This window comes from Bombina bombina, chromosome 4, assembly GCF_027579735.1.
Source record: "Bombina bombina isolate aBomBom1 chromosome 4, aBomBom1.pri, whole genome shotgun sequence".
NCBI lineage: Eukaryota > Metazoa > Chordata > Amphibia > Anura > Bombinatoridae > Bombina > Bombina bombina.
Window position 1 is genome coordinate 524959671 of NC_069502.1, and position 23584 is coordinate 524983254.

Sequence of the window (23584 nt, forward strand, 5' to 3'; positions counted from 1 at the left end):
TTAATACTTGTATTGTGGTATCATTTGAATTATATACTTCACATATTTACATATATTCATTAATTTTACATATGTATTTTATATTATTTAAAATGCATGCAGATGATTCTAATTCTCTATCTGAAGAATCTGTAACAGATATGTTCAACAATTCTATTAAAGACTACAGAAGTAATTTTAAGACAGCATAAACATCTGTCAATGAGAATATTAATTCTCCTAGAAAGGTAAAACAAAAAAGAAAACATTTATCCAAAAAATATAAAAATATTTAATTGAAAAAGAAATTTAATAAATGAGCTTTTAGTAGGAAAAATCCAGACAACATTCTGTATTTACATAAGAACTTTCTGATAGTTCTTCAGATTATGTCCCCAAAAAGAAGAAATTTAAAAAATCTATTACGAAAAAGAAACTGTTAGACAATGAAGGACAGGAATTTTTAGACTTGCCTCATAAAACTTCTGTTTTCTAAAGACCGCTGCTCCATAACCTGTCCACCTGCTCTGAGGAGGCGGACAGACATTGCCACAATTCAACCTGATCGAATACGATTGGGTTAATTGACACCACCCTGCTAGCGGCCGATTGGCCATGAATCGAAAGGGGGTGGCATTGAACCAGCAGTTCACAATAGCTGCTGGTGTAATGCTGAATGCGGAGAGCGTATTGCTCTCTGCATTCAGAGAGGTCTGTTGGACATGATCCACAATGTCGGATCATGTCCGACAGGCCTTTTATAAATAGGCCCCAATGGATTCAAAGGTCCATTTACTTAATGGGTGACGCCAATACGGCTTTATCTACTCAACGTAGAAGAATTATTTTACGTAACATTGACCCTAAAATTTCTGACTTTGCCCCTACTGAGATGGGTCCTCATGCTGAGGGTCTCTTGTTTGGCGATCTAGGTTTAAAGCAATTAAACGCTTATGTCAATACCTTTAATTCATTAAATAAAGTAAAAACCACTTCAAAAAATATTACCGTGTTTTTGACTGGGCCGAGAAAGGAAGAGGCCATTTTCCCGGTCATCCATACATCTCCAACAGGCCTCAATATCAATCCTTCCCTCCACCAAGTCAGTCACTCACAAACTTCTTTCCTTCAAGAGCCGTCCTTGGAATCCAAGATTTTCCAGAGCAAGATCCCGTCCTTTTTCTTCACTCAACACAACTTTTTTTCCCACACAAAGTTGGAGGAAGATTATCCCATTTTATAAACATCAGACCTTTGGGTTATTCAGACTATTTCAGGTCTCCTCCTAGATTTTATATCCCCGCCTTTCCAAAATCTCTCTCCAAATCAAATTGTTTTTTCAAAAATCTTTTAGATCAAGAGATAAAAAATCTTTTAAAACAAGCTATAGAAATAGCTCCAAACAACGAAAATTATTTTCTCAGCAACATGTTTTTTGTGAGAAAGAAAGAAGGATATCTATGTCCTGTGATAAATCTGAGGAATCTGAATGCCTTCCTATCTTACAATCATTTCAAGATGGAGGGAATTAATCTTTTGAGGGATTGTCTTATGGACAAAGACTGATTAGTAAAACTGGATTTAACAGATGCGTATTTGGCGGTTCCTATACATCCTTCCCATTGCAATTTTCTCCGTTTTTTTCTGGAGAAATCAGATTTGGCAGTTTGCTTGTCTCCCTTTTAGTCTATCATCAGTCCCTTGGGTTTTCACAAATTTTTTAAAACCTGTAGTAGCTTGGTTGAGATTAAGAGGTATTTGTCTAATCATTTATTTGAACAATATATCTCTTATGAATCAGGATCCTTCTCTTCTTCTTTCACATTTGAACCTAACTCTGGATATTTTGAAAAACCTAGGTTTTCCTATCAATTACAAAAAATTGGTTCTCCTTCCTGCTCAGAAGCTGACTTTTCTAGGTTTTCTAATAGATACAGCTCTATCTACCTTGAGTCTTCCTTTGGAGAAAGTAAACAAAATCAAGTTAGAAATCTCTCATTTACTAAAGAAAGAGTTTTTTCCAATCAGAACTCTTGCGAGAATTGTGGGTCTTCTTTCCGCATCAATTCAAGCAATTTTCCAGCTCCATTACATTACAGAGCATTACAGAGATTACATTTTTTTTTATTTACCGAAGGGTTTTTCCTATTCTCACAGGATTTCTTTGTCAGAAGAAGCCCAGGCCGAATTGATCTTGTGGCTTTCCAATATAGAAAACTGGAATGGCAAAGCTATATTCGGAAAAACTCCAGATGTTATAATAGACTCAGATGCAAGCAATTCAGACTGGGGTGCCATATGTGGTTCTCAAATAACTGGAGGTGAATGGTCAATTTTGGAATGCAAATTGCATATAAATTGTCTGGAACAGATTGCAGGTTCATTTGCAATAAAGAGTTTTATCAAACAGAATTCTCCCATTTCTATTCTTTTATGAATGGACAATATTTCTGCAGTTCGTTATCTGAATCGTTTGGATGGAACTCAATCCAAACAATTATCAGATACAATGAAGAATTTTGTTCATCAATGCCTTCAGAGCAACTTTTCTATTCGAGAAGAGTATATTCCGGGTCTTTCCAATACAGTTGCAGATTGGGGTTATCTGTATATATCCGACTCAAGCGATTGGAGATTACATCCAGATATCTTTCAAAGTTTACAACTTATCACAGGTCATTTCTTGATAGATTTATTTGCATCTCATCTGAACTATCAGATTCTTCCTTTTTTCAGTTGACGTCCGGATCCAGAAGCCTTAGCAGTAGATGCATTTCTTCAGACATGGAACCTTCAGGGAGCGTATGCTATTCCTCCATTTTCGATAATTCCTTGAGTGTTGAATGTTGTCAGGAGGAACAAGATTTCACTGGTACTGATATCCCTGTTTTGGTCAACTCAATCCTAGTACCCGTCTCTTCTGGAAATGTCCATTCACTTCCCAGTTCTTCTAACTCTCTTTCCCCATCTTCTATTAGATCCAAATAGAGATTTTCATGACCTTGTACTTCAAGATTCTCTCCAACTTATTGCATGGACAATTTCAGAGGATCTTGGGCTTCCGAAGGACTTTCTTCATCAGCTAGATCATTATTACAAGATGCTTGGGCCCCAGATACCAAAAAAACAAAATTTATGCTTACCTGATAAATTGATTTCTTCTATGGTAAGACAAGTCCACAGATTCATCCTTTACTTGTGGGATATTATCTTTCCCTACAGGAAGTGGCAAAGAGCACCACAGCAGGGCTGTCTATATAGCTCCTCCCTTAGCTCCACCCCCCAGTCATTCAACCGAAGGTACAGGAAGAAAAAGGAGAAACTACAAGGTGCAGAGGTGACTGAGTTTAAATAAAAAAAATATAATCTGTCTTAAAATGACAGGGCGGGCCGTGGACTCGTCTTACCATAGAAGAAATCAATTCATCAGGTAAGCATAAATTTAGTTTTCTTCTATAAAGGTAAGACGAGTCCACTGATTCATCCTTTACTTGTGGGATACAATACCAAAGCTACAGGACACGGATGAACGGGAGGGACAAGACAGATGGTTAAACAGAAGGCACCACTGCTTGAAGAACCTTTCTCCCAAAAATAGTTTCCGAAGAAGCAAAGGTATCAAATTTGTAAAATTTGGAAAAGGTATGAAGCGAAGACCAAGTCGCAGCCTTACAAATGTGTTCAACAGAAGCATCATTTTTAAAAGCCCATGTGGAAGCCACCGCTCTAGTAGAGTGAGCTGAAATTCTTTCAGGAGGCTGCTGTCCAGCATTTTTGTATGCCAAACGGATGATGCTTTTCAGCCGAAAGGCAAGAGAGGTAGCCATAGCTTTTTGACCTCTACGTTTTCTAGAATATACAACAAACAAAGAAGATGTTTGACGAAAATCTTTGGTCGCTTGCAAGTAAAACTTTAAAGCATGAACCACGTCCAAGTTGTGCAATAGACGCTCCTTCTTAGAGGAAGGATTAGGACACAGAGAAGGAACAACAATTTCCTGATTAATATTCTTATTAGTAACAACCTTAGGAAGGAATCCAGGTTTGGTACGCAAAACCACCTTATCAGCATGGAAAACAAGATATGGCAAGTCACATTGCAATGCAGATAGTTCAGAAACTCTTCGAGCCTGAAGAGATAGCAACTAAAAACAGAACTTTCCAAGATAGAAGCTTAATATCTATGGAATGCATAGATTCAAACGGAACCCCTTGAAGAATCTTAAGAACTAAATTCAAACTCCATGGCGGAGCAACAGGTTTAAACACAGGCTTGATTCTAACTAAAGCCTGACAGAACAACTGAACGTCTGGAACATCTGCCAGACGTTTGTGCAGTAGAATTGATAAAGCAGATATCTGTCCCTTTAAGGAACTAGCTGATTGCCCCTTCTCCAATCCTTCTTGGAGAAAGGACAAAATCCTAGGAATCCTGATCTTACTCCATGAGTAGCCTTTGGAATCGCACCAATAAAGATATTTACGCCATATCTTATGATAAATTTTCCTGGTGACAGGCTTTCGAGCCTGAATCAAGGTATCTATGACTGACTCAGAGAACCCCCACTTGGATAAGATCAAGCGTTCAATCTCCAAGCAGTCAGCCGCAGAGAAACTAGATTTGGATAGATGGACCTTGAAACAGAAGGTCCTGTCTCAATGGCAGAGTCCATGGTGGAAGAGATGACATGCCCACCAGGTCTCCATACCAAGTCCTGCGTGGCCACGCAGGTGCTATCAAAATCACCAAAGCTCTCTCCTGTTTGATTCTGGCAATCAAACGAGGAAGGAGAGGAAATGGTAGAAACACATAAGCCAGGTTGAACGACCAGGGTACTGCTAGAGCATCTATCAGTACTGCCTGAGGATCTCTTGACCTGGACCCGTAACGAGGAAGTTTGGCATTCTGACGAGACGCCATCATATCCAATTCTGGTGTGCCCCATTGCCGAATCACTTGTGCAAACACCTACGGATGGAGTTTCCACTCCCCCGGATGAAAAGTCTGACGACTTAGAAAATCCGCTTCCCAGTTCTCCCCCCCTGGGATATAGATTGCTGATAGATGGCAAGAGTGAGTCTCTGCCCATCTAATTATTTTGGTAACTTCTATCATCGCTAGAGAACTCTTTGTTCCCCCTGATGATTGATATATGCTACAGTCGTGATATTGTCCAACTGGAATCTTATGAATCTGGCCGATGCCAGCTGAGGCCACGCCTGAAGCGCGTTAAATATCACTCTCAGTTCTAGAATATTTATCGGAAGGAGAGCCTCCTCCTGAGTCCACAATCCCTGTGCTTTCAGGGAATTCCAGACTGCACCCCAGCCCAATAGGCTGGCGTCCATCGTCACTATGACCCACGCTGGCCTGCGGAAACACATTCCTTTGGACAGATGATCCTGTGACAACCACCAAAGAAGAGAGTCTCTGGTCTCTTGGTCCAGATTTATCTGAGGAGATAATTCTGCATAATCCCCATTCCACTGTTTGAGCATGCAAAGTTGCAGTGGTCTGAGATGCAAACGAGCCAACGGAAATATGTCCATTGCCGCTACCATTTAGCCGATTACCTCCATACACTGAGCCACTGACGGGCGAGGAATGGAATGAAGAACTCGGCAGATGGATAAAATCTTTGATTTCCTGACTTCTGTCAGAAATTTCATGTCTACCGAATCTATCAGAGTTCCCAGGAAAGGAACTCTTGTGAGAGGGATAAGTGAACTCTTTTGTACGTTTACCTTCCACCCGTGAGATCTTAGAAAAGCCAACACGATGTCCGTGTGAGATTTGGCTAGTTGGTAAGTTGATGCCTGAATTAAGATATTGTCCAGATAAGGCGCCACTGCTATGCCCCACGGCTTTAGAACCGCCAGAAGGGACCCTAGCACCTTTGTGAAAATTCTGGGAGCTGTGGCCAACCCGAAGGGAAGAGCCACAAACTGGTAATGCTTGTCCAGAAAGGGGAACCTGAGGAACTGGTGATGATCTTTGTGGATAGGGATGTGTAGATACGCATCCTTTAGGTCCACGGTGGTCATATATTGGATCATTGGTAAAATGGTCCGAATGGTCTCCATCTTGAGGGATGGGACTCTGAGGAATTTGTTTAGGATCTTGAGATCTAAAATTGGTCTGAAGGTTCCCTCTTTTTTGGGAGCCACAAACAGATTGGAGTAGAACCCTTGCCCCTGTTCTGTTTTCAGAACTGGGCAGATCACTCCCATGGTATATAGGTCTTCTACACAGCGTAAGACAATTGAGAAAGATGAAATCTCCCCCTTGGGGAAGAATCTTTGAAATCTAGAAGATACCCCTGGGTTACTATTTCTAAAGCCCATGAGTCCTGAACGTCTCTTGCCCAAGCCTGAGTGAAGAGAGAAAGTCTGCCCCCTACTAGATCCGGTCCCGGATTGGGGGCTACCCCTTCATGCTGTCTTGGTGGCAGCAGCGGGCTTCTTGGCCTGTTTACCCTTGTTCCAAGTCTGGTTAGGTCTCCAGACTGACTTGGATTGAGCAAAAGTCCCCTCTTGCTTTGCGGCAGGGGAAGAGGTAGAGGGACCACCTTTGAAGTTCCGAAAGGAATGAAAATTATTTTGTTTGGTCCTCATCTTATTCGTCTTATCCTGAGGAAGGGCATGGCCTTTCCCTCCAGTGATGTCTGAAATGATCTCTTTCAGTTTAGGCCCTAATAGGGTCTTACCCTTGAAAGGGATGGCTAAAAGCTTAGATTTTGATGACACATCAGCAGACCAGGACTTAAGCCATAACGCTCTATGCACTAAAATGGCAAAACCTGAATTCTTTGCCGCTTATTTAGCCAATTGAAAAGTGGCATCTGTAATGAAAGAATTAGCTAGCTTGAGAGCCCTAATTCTATCCAGAATATCATCTAATGGGGTCTCAACCTGAAGAGCCTCTTCCAGAGCCTTGAACCAAAAGGACGCTGCAGTAGTTACAGGAACAATGCACGCTATAGGTTGGAGAAGAAAACCTTGGTGAACAAATATTTTCTTCAGAAGACCCTCTAATTTTATATCCATAGGATCTTTGAAAGCACAACTGTCCTCGATAGGTATAGTTGTACGTTTAGCCAGGGTAGAAATAGCTCCCTCCACCTTAGGGACCATCTGCCATGAGTCCCTCATGGTGTCAGAAATGGGAAACATTTTCTTAAAAGTAGGAGGGGGAGCAAAAGGAATACCTGGTCTATCCCACTCCTTAGTAACAATTTCCGAAATCCTCTTAGGGACCGGAAAAACATCAGTGTAGGCAGGAACCTCTAGGAATCTGTCCATTTTACACAATTTCTCTGGAACTACAATAGGGTCACAATCATCCAGAGTCGCTAAAACCTCCCTGACCAATAAGCGGAGGTGTTCTAGTTTAAATTTAAAAGCCGTCATATCTGAATCTGTCTGAGGGAACATATTTCCTGAATCAGAAATCTCTCCATCAGTCAGCAAATCCCTCACTTCAGAACATTGTGAGGGTACATCGGATATGGCTAATAAAGCGTCAGAGCGCTCAGCATTTGTTCTCACACCAGACCTACTGCGCTTCCCCTGCAACCCAGGAAGATTAGATAAAACCTCTGTGAGGGTAGTATTCATAACTGCGGCCTTATCTTGCAGGGTGAAAGAATTAGACGCACTAGAAGTACTTGGCGTCGCTTGTGCGGGCGTTAACGGTTGTGACACTTGGGGAGAATTAGATGGCAAAACCTGATTCTCTTCTGACTGAGAATCATCCTGCGACATACTTTTATTAGCTAAAATATGTTCTTTACAATTTATTGACCTCTCAGTGCATGAGGAACACATTCTAAGTGGAGGTTCCACAATGGCTTCTAAACATATTGAACATTGACTTTCCTCAATGTCAGACATGTTGAACAGGCTAGTAATGACTACAAACAAGCATGAAAACACTTTATTTAGTGAAAAAAAATAACAATCTTAAAAAAACGGTACTGTGCCTTTAAGAGAAAAAAAGTATACACGTTCTGCAAAACAGCCTAAACATGCACCAATTTTTTCAAAATTTTGTATGTAGACCCACTATATGTAGTTAAGATTGCACCACACATTTTTTTAACAATTAACCCCTTAATGTCCAAACCGGATCGAAAATAGGTCCAGATCCAGAAACAGACCCCGCAGCACCTTGCTGTGGCCCTACCTGTGTGGGGTAAAAGCTTCGATTTGGCCCAAAACACACACCAGGGCCCTCAGGAGTTAGAGCTTGCTGCTTGCTGACAAACTAACTGCACATCTGAGGCGAGAAAATAGGCCCCGTCCATCTCACTCAATGTTCCCTGAGCCTTAAAGAACTGCACCAGAGCGGTTATAACTAGCCATGTGGGTTCCAAGACCCTAAAAATAAGCCATGTGTGTCCCAATAAAGATGCCCAAAATGTTTATTGCCCACAAAAAACGTTAAAGCACTCCCATCCAAAAGACGTTTGCACACAAACATTTTACATTCAGTGTCAACCATATATGAAATTGGCCCCATAAGCAAACTAAGTAATGCCCTTCTTTTTAGCTCTAGGATTACTGCTTACCCTTACCCTCCTGGGTATAATGTGAAATACACAGTCTCTCCAGAAAAATATGACTGAATATACCTCATTGCTGCATAGCATGAAACCGTTCCTCACACTGAAGTTTCCTGTACTCCTCAGCCTCTGTGGGAACAGCAATGGACCGTAGTTACAAATGCTAAGATCATCATCCTCCAGGCAGCAGTCTTCATCCATCTGCTGCCTGAGAGTAAATAGTACAAACCGGTACCATTTAAAAATAACAAACTCTTGATTGAAGAATTAAAAACTAAAATTTTATCACCTCTTTCACTTTACCCTTCCTAGTACTTAGAGTAGGCAAAGAGAATGACTGGGGGGTGGAGCTAAGGGAGGAGCTATATAGACAGCTCTGCTGTGGTGCTCTTTGCCACTTCCTGTAGGGAAGGATAATATCCCACAAGTAAAGGATGAATCTGTGGACTCGTCTTAACTTTATAGAAGAAAATTATTTATCCTCTTGGTCCAAATGGTCTAGCTGGTGCAATCAAAGACATTTGGATCCCTTTTCAGCCCCTTTAAATGAAATTCTGAATTTTTTAACTTCTTTATTTGATACAGGTTTAGCATATAGATCTATTAATGTTCATAGATCAGCTATATCAGTAGGTCATGAATTAATTAACAACATACCTATAGGACAACATATAAAAATTTCTAGATTAATTAAATCTATTAAACTTAAAAGATCTCCTTCAGCTAAATATTCTTCCTTTTGGGATATTAATTTATTTTTTTCCCTATTTCAATCTTGGCCTTGTAAGGAATCTCTTTCTCTTAAAAAACGTTCTTGCAAACTTGCAACTCTTCTCTGTCTTTTATCTTGCAGAAGAGTTTTTGATGTTAAAGCTATTGATTTTTCTTCTAAAATGTTTTCTCCTTAAGGCGTCATTTTTAACATTTCTAGAAGAACTAAATCCATGTCTTCTATTTGTTATCCTTATTTTTCGGATTGCCCTTCTTTGTGTGTTGTCCTTTGTCTCAAAGAATACAAGAAATATACTATATCTTTTAGAAATTCTTTTTCTTCTAATCAGCTTTGAATCTCTTTTTCTCCTCCTTACTTTCCTGTTTCTTCTACCTCCAGTAGATGGATTGAATGGGTAATGAGTGAAGCAGGTATTGATAAATCTTTTTCTAAAGCCTTCTGTAAATCAGCTTCCCTTCAAGAAATTCTAAATGCTGCTGACTGGTCTTCTGATTCAGTTTTTAGACAGTTTTATTTTAAACCCATTAATTTGTTGCCTCAGTGCTTATTAAATTAAGTTTTATTTACGTTTAGCTTTAAACTTGCAAATTAGGAGTCTCTGTCCTTGTAATAAGATTCCGATTGTCCTAGCTTTGTGAAGGAATAATCTAGATTTTATTAAAGAGACAGAGATGAGTATTTTCCCTTACCCTATTGGTATTTACATTTTTCATTATTGATTACTAATTTATATGTATTTATTTCAGCTCCTGGTCCCTCTCCTGCAGGATTCTAAACTTCTATATAAAGCAAAAGATGATCTTCGAGTTCAAGATACAAGCACATCATTTTCTTCAAGCTCTATAGGATTTCAACCTGATCTTCAAGTTCTTCCGGATGGATTGCATTTTAAATGTTTTCTTTCTTTTTTTTGTTGAAAACGCCTTTATTAGCTTATGTCAAACAATATAACATTGCAAAAATGCAGATGTAGATAATAATACAATTATTTCAATATCTCATACAATAGTGTTTATTATATTCAAACCATCCATCCAGAAACAATAAAGAATATAACAGGCATTCCTGAACCTATTTTTTCTTTATTTTTTCTGGTTTTTCTTTATGTTTTTTGTCTTAGTTTATGGACTTATTTGTGAAGATTCCTACAATTTCTTTTTCTCAAGCATCAAAGTTCAAAGAGGCAGTTGGGATACCATTTAGACAGTTTATAACAGAATGAACGTTTCTGAACGGTCTTTTTTAGATCACGCCATTCAGGGTTGTTTCTCATTGGCTACCATATTAATTTCTATGCTTTCTATGTTAAATATTTAAAGTGTGTATTGTTACTTTGAATGGCTGTTGAGCAATAAAGGAAAAGGCTTATGCAAAATACTCGTCTCTGTCTAATAAAATCTAAATAATTCCTTCACAAAACTAGGATTATCGGAATTTTAAATCTTCCTCTAACTCCCTCACTATGATAATTATTACCACCATCCCGTAAAGGGACAGTACACACCAATTTTCATATAAATGCATGTAATAGACACTACTATAAAGAATAATATGCACAGATACTGATATAAAAATCAAGTATAAAACCATTTAAAAACGTACTTAGAAGGTTTCAGTTTAGCTCTGTTTAAAAGGTTACTGGAACACCCCCTGCATGTGGGAAAAAGCAGACCCCTTCCCCCCCTCCGTTTGCATATGAAAATACCCTTTACACAAACAGAAGCAAGCTCGAGTAGGTATACGTTGGTATTCTCCTAAAATCTTGGGGCTTGGTTAGGAGTCTGAAAATCAGAGCAATGTTATTTAAAAATTAGCAAAACTATCTATTTTTTTAAAAAAAAACTAAACAACTGTATGGGCTATATAAATGGATCATCTACAAAACATTTATGCAAAGAAAAATCTAGTGTATAATGTCCCTTTAATGGCTTTTGAATATTTGAAAAATGAAAATCAAAGAAATCAATAGTAGAGTATTACCTATACACTGGTGATGCCATTAACATTGATAAATTCAATGTATTTTAACCTATAATCAACATTTACCCTATTGTTCATTAGGGCTTCTAAGCATTAACATTTCTTCTCCATAAATTTGTTGTATTACAATTTATGCTGCCACATACAGCACAATATAATGCTCATAAAACAAAGGTTTCTGCAATGTCTCTTCATGCCAGTGATTTTAACAGCTTTTGATACAGAATATGCACAGGTTTTTAAATATATTTTCAAACCTCAAAAATAGATTTTGGATAAGCCCTTTTTTAATCCTTAAATACATTAACACGACTAAAGAAGAATTCTCCATTTAATAAATGGGTGATTTTTTATTTATTCTGACACAGAAACAGTTTCAGATAGACACTCTCAGGGTCAATTTACTATGCTGATCATGAAAATACTCGTTCTAAACACTTTGCACAAGCGTTCAGGCTAAAAAATAAAATATTCATGTGGTTTTTAGATTCAAGTTAATTCCAGTTAATTAGAAATGCATTATAAAATTGGTAATCATATCAGTTTTGAGTAGCTGTATACTGCGTACTTTGGATTGAGAAAAGATTATTTCAGAAAACACTTTCAATTAGTCTTTACATGATTTTTTGACTTTTCTATTTCATAAGCCTTGACTCCTTGGATCCAATTGTGACCTATTTCAAGCATATCTTGGCAGTTCACATATTTTTTTTAACTGCCAAAGGTATTGTGCATGCTCTGCTCACATTAATAAACATGATTGTTTCCTGCATTAATAAAGTCAAAAACAAAACTCAGTTCACACTTTTGAGCTCTGAAACTTGTACACAACTGAATGCAATAATCACTGTATACATTTATTATTGCAGCTACGAATTAAGCTGTTTTGAGTCATTCAGTGCTACAGAATGTGAGGAATGCTTTAGAAATAAATAAATATCAAGACACATCATATAATAATCAGTGTAAACCCATCAAAAAAAATGTAAACAAACAGAATGCCAAACCAAATTCTTTCTAGAGTTTAGGTGATTATAACTAGTGTATTTAACCTTGTGAAACAAGAGTAATGCGCAACATTGTGAATGAAACACATTTTATTAGTATAAACAGACTATCTAAGTGCCACCTGCTACAAGCCAGATAGAGGAAAGGGGGAGCTGACAGCCGCAGGGACCCAGACACACTAACAAGTGCACAGACATCTTTTGAGTGCAGCTATCCTATCATGTACCGGTCCTCCGGCATCTGCCCTGCCCGGTGCCTGCCCTGGCTGTGTCTGTTGTCACAACACTGTCTGTCCTCTTTTCACGAGTACCGTGCATTCTAATTTCTGCCCAGCGCCCGCCCAGACCCCTGCCCGGCTCCCCTCAGACCCTCGCCATTCCTACCTCACCCCTGTCTTCAGTACTGGTGTGCTTTCGAGAACTCCAATTCATCAAAAACTCCAATCTGATGTCACTTCCAGTGATTCCATACATCTGATTGGTTGGAGTCTCAGTGAGTGACAGGATTCACAACCAGTCAGTTGGGCACTGTGATCTTCTATCTTCACTATCTACTTTGCCTCCGCAAAGGTTTACTTGGGGTGTATGCCAGAGGATCGGCGGTGCGCCCCCTGGGTCAGGCAAAAACAGATAGTGAAAATTGAAGAGTCACAGAAAGTGACGTCACATTGGAGTTTTCAAGGAATTGGAGTTCTCGACAGAACACCTGTTGTCTGGGCATCATCAGTAGTCGCACGTGGCTCATTTTCATACAGTGGTGCAGTGAGTCATGTGGCGCCAGCCGGCAGGCATCCTGCACAATTTCCCTTCCCTCTCATAGTAGGCTTAAGTTAGGCAGTGCAGCTGCACAAGTGAGCTCCAGTTCACTGTCACACCACACGCCCACATAGCAATAGCCGGGACGGCCCATCCAAGCCATCATGTAGGAAGTTGCAGCGATAGATAAGATAATGCTGTTTGAGTCTCTCCACTCCTCCTGTGTGTGTGCATGCCACTCTACAGGCAGTTGGGTCACATGGCAACATATAAATACATTCATAATAAATACATACATAAACATTTTAAGTCTCACGCTTTAGGCACCTAGGCAGATCCACCTCGGCACCTCCTGCTCTCAGCGCCCCCCCCCTATATTGCCTTACACAAGCGCTGGCCCTGATAACATGTAAATATTGTCTAAATGACTTAAGGGGCATATTTATCAGCGGTCTAAAGACCACTGCTCCATAACCTGTCCACCTGCTCTAAGGCGGCGGACAGAAATCAACTCGATCAAATACGATCGGGTTGATTGACACCCCTGGCCACGAATTTGCAGGGAGTGGCATTGCACCAGCAGTTCACAACTGTAATAAATCAATAAATAGTATGAAAAAGGCTATATTAAAAGTATGCAGTGAAATGAATCATACTATTTAAAAGTGTGGACAAATTTGACTTTCCTGTTGTTTTCTACTTCACAAGATGCATCCATGCCACAGCAAAATGCAGGTAAATGCTCTTTTAAATGACAGAACTTGAAGCTGTGCATTATTTCCAATGACCTCATCAGGCATCTGTAACAGAGTTTGTGAGTCATCACAGATGGTTATAATCCAAGTAAAATATCCTCGAGTTTTCCTTGTCTGCTAGCCGACTAAGCAATATAAATGAGAGCAAACTATTCAGTATCAAGCTGATATAGACAGAGAAAAGGAAAATAAAAAATCTCATTTAATGACTTGATCAATTTTATGTTCACAATCTGTGATGCTTATATAAGTGCTGAATTAGAAGAAATAATATATTGTACAGTAAAACCTAGGTTTTGATTTTGTAACAGTTTTGATTTTGGAATAAGTGTATATATGTATCTGTAAAAAGGGACAACTTTGAGAGGGGATGGTACCAAGTGTAGACAGCATCTTATGTCATTCAGGTAGTACATGCATGTCATAATACAGCTTATACATGCAACCTAGAGGTAGTTTTATATAATGTTTAATACTTTGTTATAGATAATACCCTCAGAAATATGGTACAGTAATATAATCAGATAAGTACATAGTTTTTTAAAAAAATAAATATAGACTAGCATTTGAATTTTAAAGCACATAAACCAAACCAAAGACTCAGGCAGAGATTGGGGGAAAACAAACAAACAAACTGCACTAAACATTTCCCTGATTAGGACACGTAGGCATTGCCCTAAAATGATAAAGCTTTTTTGCAGAATATAAACATCCCTATGCTTAAAAAAATCATAATCATAAAAAAAAAATATCCTAAAAAAAGATGCACTTAAAAGGGCATTGTCCTGAAGTGATTACAGCTCTTTTGCAGAATAAAAAAAAATATTTTTTTTTAAAAAACCCTAACCTAAAAAATAACCCTATTTTAAATTAAAATAAGGGCAATGCCCTAAAGTGATTACAGCCCTTAGATTTACAAAATGTCTTAGCTACAACAAACATAAAATAACAACGGGGAGTAAGTCCATATCATGTTTGTTATAGGGCATTGGCTTCATATTTGCAAAGTATAATGCAAGCTAACTTTTCTTGCTCAACTCTATGACATATGCTCCAAGTAATTTCCCATTAAAAATTTCATATTAGCAGCTTTTTTTAGTTTCTTATTGATTGTTTATAAAATATATTTCTAGGTGAAAAAGAAAATAACTGTGAGTCATTTACATAAATAAAGGATTGCCCAAATGTGCTATTATTACATAAAGATAAATAGATCAAATATGTTTTTGTTACAGCTGAATGAAGAAACCCACGTTATCCATTTGTTAATAAAAGTCTGCAATGTTTGTAAAGGAATGGGTACAGTGTGATCTCTTGTAGTTTTAAAACTATAAAAACAAAGACCGCTGTGGTTATGGGAAACCTTTTTTATTTCATTGTTGTATAAAAAGAGATATAAATATAGCATTATGTAATGCATAATAAATTCACTTCGGAAACAATGAATAGTACAAATTGAAAATCGGATATGTTTGCGTGTCCAGCAAAGCATGTACTTAATTTGCAATCTGAAAGACTTCTGTAATATTTTGGGTCATTACATGTACTTTAGCAATAACCTGTTGGGCAGCATCCCATAATATATTTTTCCTTAAGAGTTTCCTAAGGGCAGATGTAATTACAATGTAAGCTCTAGTTCTGTTTTTTTTTTTTTAAAAAAAAATCTTGTGGAAATGATTACACACATGGAAAAAGTAACATAATTGCTGTGACCGCACTTCTTATTAAAATGGTGAGAATAAGTATAGTAGGAAAAAACAAAGAGGTGGAATGTTAAAAATGTCTTAATATAAAATATTTTATATTATAATGTACATGAAATACTTGAAATGAGGAAAAATGCATATATAATTGGTAAAAAAAAAATTACACTTGCAGTTTAAACAAAATATATGGCATGCACCACTGTCAATTAGGGTTCACGGCGTGAGTCCCACAGGTCAGAGTAAAATTGAGCCAGGGGTCTTTTTATAGTGCAATACCATTATAAGGCAAGAATGTGTTGAGTGCTATCATTAGTGCAAAGAGCGTAAAGGGAATAGTGAGATTGTGGTGTTCTTTACGCTCCTATACATATTACAAGTGGCATGATGTTTCAATTACCGCAAATTTGTTTGCGCAAACTTGTGGTAATTTACTGTCCCCATAATATCGCGATGGAGGTTATGGTGGTTTAAGGGTTAATAGTGTAGTGGGGAAGTTTGCAATATGGGGGTTTAGTGGTTAATAGTGTAGCCTATACTTTGCAGTGAGCTATGTGGCGGGTTAGGGGTTAATAGAGTAGGGGGCTTATGGTGATTCAGGTTAGTCTACAACTATGGGTGTAAGGTTTATTCCACTTTTCTCTCTCCATTGAAGACTCTGGGGGAGTACGTTAATGCAGTCACAATATTCTAACTTCTGCTCTTTGCACGGGTTAGGTTAGTGCGCAAACAAAAAATATTTAGTTTTAACTTGTAATACTTGAGCTACCTGACACATGCAAAGAGCAGAAGTTGAGCGGTGTTAGCGTGCGAGCGGGAGCGGTAATTAACACTCCACTCGTTATCTAGCCCATAATGATTGGACACACTTAGGTGGGTGTTTGCAGTGGAAACAACAGAAGTTAAGAGGACAAAAAAGGTCGACAATATTCTGCATAAAATGTTCAATTGTGCACAGTGAAAAATCTCATTATTTATTTTGTCTGATTTTCGTGTAATGTTAATCTCAAAATTAAAATTTTTCCATTTTACATTAGCGCGATATTTGCGCTCCACTCAGTAATATCAGCTCATGCAAATGTGCGCTGGTATCACGTTCACATTGCATGGAAGCTTCACGCTCATGAGAGTGTGCTTCAATAGGCTCAAATTAGAGCCTCGTTTTCATGCCATGAGACACAGCATGAGAACTAGTGCAGTAAAGGGGGTAAGTCGCGCAGCAATGGCAGCAAATTGAAATATATATGCATATGAATATATAAATCTATATTTATGTGCTTAGTTGTTTATATACACATGTTAACACATATATATATATATATATATATATATATATATATATATATATATATATATATATATATATATATATATATATATTAGCATATACTTATATATTTACAGGGAACACACAGTCCCCATAGACCGCCCATAGACTGCAGATGTAAAGGCACTTTTTAGTGTTGTTTTTTCCTAATATCTCACACCCGTTCACTTTCACCCCTCATAACTGCTTCTCTTGCAGTTATTTAAAAATAAAAATAAAGATTCTACATTTTTTTTAAAATAACTACACTACACTGTATTTTGGGGCACATTTTGAAAATTAACTGATTAACTAATTTTCTGAGCGCTAATTGCTACCGGTAGCCATAACTAGTCATAACCTATTGCTGGTTATTTCTTGCTCGACGGTAAATGGGCGAATATGCCTGTTAATGGGCAGGCAATATATTAGAGCTCCACTTGTAATCTAGCCCTTTAAATGCAGTAATTTCGAAAAAATATATTCTTTTCACAAACTTTCTCACTTGGGTTTCTCACTGAAATTATTTACACAAAACATGTGCATTGAAAAATATAATTTTGGGCAGAGGGCTAACCTATTGTTTGCTATGGCATAATTGCCTATATTCAATTATGATTTTCATGCCACCAGCTGTCTTTATTTATGGCAAGTGTGATAATTTATTTTTAAAAAAATACACAGGTTTTGGGATTGGCAAATTATTTATATCCAGCATTTTTATGCATAATAATGCTTTAGGGGGATAAAACTGGGGAAAGTTAATCTCGCTATGTTTTCATACATGTTTTCACACTGAAGGTTTTGGGGCATTTCATTATAATCACCGTTATTTGTTGTTTTAGAAAAACAGATCATTTTTTGCCAGATGCAGAGGTTTTGTACAAAACGTAAGAATTAAAAAGTGCCATCTGAACAATATTGACAGCAAGCTTTATCTTGCGGCAAGATAACACTTCATTTTCTGACCAGAGAGGTCGACTCCAGTCATCATTTTGTTGTACTCTAGAGTGCAGTTGTCTCCTTTTACCTCTGGAAGTAATAGCGTTGGTTCCCTCATATAATTGTTGACATATACACAGTTATTCTATCACTATATTTAACTGCTTGGTAGTTCTTCACTCTGCAACTCTGCTGTTTCTCCTGTGATTTGCTTCTCAAAGACTTATTGCTGTCGGAAATTGCTACATGGGCTACGGTGTCAAAGCAATATAACATTTTGAAAAAGAGAATACTAATATAATATTTATCAACATAAAGATGGTACCATGTCCTAACAAGGAATGAATGAGGTCCCAGACAATTTTCTCACTTTTTGTAAGGTAAGTTGGGCAGCCAGGTGGATCGAATTGTCAGTCTTTCCCTTCATTTAATACCATAACATGCTCTTTTGGAGGGGATATAGGGTTTAAATTGTAATCTACCTTTCAAAAGCATTAGGGTTTTGTCAATAAATTTTGTTTTCAAATGGGTATACACTTCAGTAAATAATTTGTTCAAGTAATCAATTAGTGGTCTTATTTGATATATTATTTTATAATTTGGGTCAGTCAAAGGTGTGTTATCTGTAAATTGGAGGAAACAGTGTAAGTTTTCATAATTTGCTCTTGGCATTATTGCTGGGAACAGAGGTGTTGAAAACAAAGGGTGGGTAGACCAATACAATTTGACGCTTGACTTACTTATGCTTCCCATAGTAAGAGTGAGCCCCCAAAATATTTTTAATTATTTATTGTTTGTTGGGATCCAATTATAGTTTTGTAAATTTCTAGCTTGGCCAAGCACTTCTCTGCATAAAGATTAGTTTATCAAGCCATTTCTTCTAATATAGCATCTGACAAAAATCGTTTGAAAAAGTTAGCTGGTTTGAAATAAGTCTACGTTGATACCAGCAGACAGTAAAATCAGGAATTTCATGGCTATAAAAATTAGGGGGATTTAAAATTAAATTGTAACCTCGAGACTCTTCAAATTGCTTTTGAGGAGTTTGGGCCTTTTTTGGGGGCAAATATGGGGCCCTGCATAAGTGTCACTTGTTTTGTCGCAGGATGGTATTCTGATTCAGAGGGGTCAATATCAGAGTCTGTATCATTAACAATTATGTATGCCTCCTCAACATTTTAAAATCTTTTTGGCATTATTAGTTTGCCAAATCTATAATGTATATCTTACAGCAAGAAAAGACAAAATTTGGTAGTATAATATAGTACAGATTACTTCTGTGCTCTCTCTCCCTAAAATAATTTTATTTATTTATTTATTTTTGCTTCTCTTAGTGGGGTATTGAATTACTGGAGGATAACAGGAACCGTCTGACCAGCAGACTTCCAAATGATCAGAAAAAAATAAATAAATAAATGAAAGACAGAGGAAAGTAAATCTATAGGTGGCAAATAAAGTAATAAATCTATAAACCTAAAGGTGACAAATAGCTTTTCGGGATAGAATTTATAGTATTCTCAGTATAAAGTGCAGAGCAATAATAATATATCTATCTATCTATCTATCTATCTATCTATCTATCTATCTATATATATATATATATATATATATATATATATATATATATATATATATATATATATGGGATGTGCAGGGGATGAAATATTCGTAATGAATATAAGTGGATGATTATTTGTTGCCTGCACTACGAAAATCAAATGTGTATTTGTTAAACATTTATATTCACTTTACATTAAAACAAATGTAAATGATTTGAAGATACAGGTGGAAAGTTCACCTGTAGCCAAATACCTCTGAAGAGCATGCTAACCAGATCCTCTTCTTGCCAGAGCCATAGCCTCACTAACAGGAGGCTTAGCAGTTCAACTCCCAGGCCCTGCACTAACTTTAGTGCAGGTCCTGGGTGCCAAGCCCGCTAAGCCAACTGTTAGCACGGCCAGTGACCTGGCAAAAAGGATCAGGTTAGTGCACTCTCCAGAGCATGTTAAGGTAAGAATAAAGCTTTAAAAATATAATTTAAAGAAAATGAATAAATACTGATGAATTCCGTCAGTATTTTTTAATTTTCTTTAAATTTCGTTGGTGCATTTGTTCGTATATTTGTTTTAATCCAAAAAGGAATGCACATGTCTAAAATAGCTTTGAATAAAGTTTATTGATGCTAATTTGAGGGCAAACTAATAGCTTTTAAGGGTAATCTATAAGTGATGGAATATATGGCAATGTTGAGTATAATAGATTAAAAGCCAAACTGGAGGAGTTAGTTACCACATCTGCCGAATTGGTCAAGCCCAGGTACCACATCAAGAACCTAATGCAGCCATAAAAATGCAAGCTCTCATTCAAGTTCTGGACTTTCTCTGTGTGTTGTGTTAATTTATTTGTATAATTTTTCCTAGGGGCCTTGCACCCAGAATTGTCTGGGGTTGACTGCCTGGGACTCTGGGGACAGCACTGCTTCCTGAGAGTGCTATTGAGGACCCAAGGTGTAGCATGTTTAAGAGTCATGGGATGTGTACCAAGTCCAGTCTGAGAATACAGTCCCCTTGCATGCTTTGTATATGTCTAGTTTGATTAGATAAGCCTGTGCACCTTTTACTTGTTCCCAGTTTATTTGATTGAGAGCTGGCATTTGTATGGCTGTATTAGGGACCCAGGTTTTTGAAGATACCTCAACATTGTACCTGGGCTTGTCCCATTTGGCTAGATGCGGTAACTAACTCTTCCAGTATGGCTTTTAATCTTAGCTGAGAGCTTGCAAGTGAGTGTTGGACTTTCTCTGTGTGTTGCATGTATATATATATATATATATATATATATATATATATATATATATATATATTGTGACAACCAAGGTTAACCAACCCTGCGCCAGTCACTTGTTTGGCACAGAAAGAGTTATCAGATGCCTTCTACTGTCACCACTCTGTCACAGTTTAGCTACTCCAAGCAAGCCTGTGACTTAGTTCAGTGGGTGCAAGGGTTAACAACACTCTCTATTCTGAGCTAGACATAAAAGAAATGCCAGAAACTCCCCTTTATTGCCACCCACACTAAACTAACACTATATCTAGCTGTCACCACTTAAGATTATATGATATGGGAAATCTTTAAGAAAACCCCAAAAAATTACAAATTGATTAGAATTTAGCAAAAAATAACATAAAATAACAGTACTAATACTACCAGTCCTAATACTACCAGTCTCTTTCAGTAACGTGGTTCAAATATTAGACAAAGGCCAAAGCTTAATAAATGAAGGTTTATTATGCGAAAAATTAGCACAATGCATTAATAATAAAAATATATAAAAAATAGAATTACAAAAGCAAACAGTTTTAAAAATAAAAAAGAGAAAAAGCAGAACCCTTATACTTCACTAGTCTTGGTATCTGTGCCAGAGAGATTGGCAGGAAAATACTGTCTCTCACTCTGTTGGTAAAAAGAACAACTTTACATGTTAAAACACAAAACTTTATACAATTTTTAGGAGATCAGGTTGCTTGCCCAACTCTCTTTGCAGGGGCTGGGAAGCCCCCTATCTTTTATGACAGTCCATAAACTCTAAGTCTTTGCCTGAAATTATAGAACACATTATAATTTCTGCTAGGTAAATCTATTGCATATATAGAAAAAAGGCAATCTCTTAGGGATATTGTGAGGAGTATTTTGATACCCAACAATATATATATATATATATATATATATATATATATATATATATATTGCATTCTTTATGTTTCTGAGCATTATTTCTTATAAAAGTACTTATTACTTAGAGCTGGCTGTCTTATCGATGACCGTAGTGTAGTTCCTGGATTGAGGCTCTGTGTTCTATCATGCCCTCTGCTGACAGTTAGAGCCATAAAGGTCTCTTCTGTGTATACTACAAAGTATTTATGAGGGTCCTGGCACCTCAAAGGGAACACAAACATAAACACAGAACACATTTCGTCTTGAAAACTAAATATTTTTAGCACAAAACCACAAACAAAATTAACCCCTTAGCCTCTCAATCATGGTGTATTCGTGATATATACAGGGAGTGCAGAATTATTAGGCAAGTTGTATTTTTGAGGATTAATTTTATTATTGAACAACAACCATGTTCTCAATGAACCCAAAAAACTCATTAATATCAAAGCTGAATAGTTTTGGAAGTAGTTTTTAGTTTGTTTTTAGTTATAGCTATTTTAGGGGGATATCTGTGTGTGCAGGTGACTATTACTGTGCATAATTATTAGGCAACTTAACAAAAAACAAATATATACCCATTTCAATTATTTATTTTTACCAGTGAAACCAATATAACATCTCAACATTCACAAATATACATTTCTGACATTCAAAAACAAAACAAAAACAAATCAGTGACCAATATAGCCACCTTTCTTTGCGAGGACACTCAAAAGCCTGGCATCCATGGATTCTGTCAGTGTTTTGATCTGTTCACCATCAACATTGCGTGCAGCAGCAACCACAGCCTCCCAGACACTGTTCAGAGAGGTGTACTGTTTTCCCTCCTTGTAAATCTCACATTCGATGATGGACCACAGGTTCTCAATGGGGTTCAGATCAGGTGAACAAGGAGGCCATGTCATTAGATTTTCTTCTTTTATACCCTTTCTTGCCAGCCACGCTGTGGAGTACTTGGACGCGTGTGATGGAGCATAGTCCTGCATGAAAATCATGTTTTTCTTGAAGGATGCAAATTTCTTCCTGTACCACTGCTTGAAGAAGGTGTCTTCCAGAAACTGGCAGTAGGACTGGGAGTTGAGCTTGACTCCATCCTCAACCCGAAAAGGCCCCACAAGCTCATCTTTGATGATACCAGCCCAAACCAGTACTCCACCTCCACCTTGCTGGCGTCTGAGTCGGACTGGAGCTCTCTGCCCTTTACCAATCCAGCCACGGGCCCATCCATCTGGCCCATCAAGACTCACTCTCATTTCATCAGTCCATAAAACCGTAGAAAAATCAGTCTTGAGATATTTCTTGGCCCAGTCTTGACATTTCAGCTTGTGTGTCTTGTTCAGTGGTGGTCGTCTTTCAGCCTTTCTTACCTTGGCCATGTCTCTCAGTATTGCATACCTTGTGCTTTTGGGCACTCCAGTGATGTTGCAGCTCTGAAATATGGCCAAACTGGTGGCAAGTGGCATCTTGACAGCTGCACGCTTGACTTTTCTCAGTTCATGGGCAGTTATTTTGCGCCTTGGTTTTTCCACACGCTTCTTGCGACCCTGTTGACTATTTTGAATGAAACGCTTGATTGTTCGATGATCACGCTTCAGAAGCTTTGCAATTTTAAGAGTGCTGCATCCCTCTGCAAGATATCTCACTTTTACTTTTCTGAGCCTGTCAAGTCCTTCTTTTGACCCATTTTGCCAAAGGAAAGGAAGTTGCCTAATAATTATGCACACCTGATATAGGGTGTTGATGTCATTAGACCACACCCCTTCTCATTACAGAGATGCACATCACCTAATATGCTTAATTGGTAGTAGGCTTTCGAGCCTATACAGCTTGGAGTAAGACAACATGCATAAAGAGGATGATGTGGTCAAAATACTCATTTGCCTAATAATTCTGCACTCCCTGTATATATAATTCAAAATAACAAGGTTATTCAATGCTGAGTTTAACAGATGTAGGAGCGAAAGAATTTCCCCAATTTTCAATATTCAATCTTTAATTGTATTATGTCTGAGCTCGGTAGTCCCAAGGGTGCAAAAGACATATGCAGAAATGAAACACAATTTGTGCTTGCACTTACAGTGTATGCGGACCGATTCTGGAAGGGGGGTAAACCATATACTCTCACCACGTACTTGACCTGAT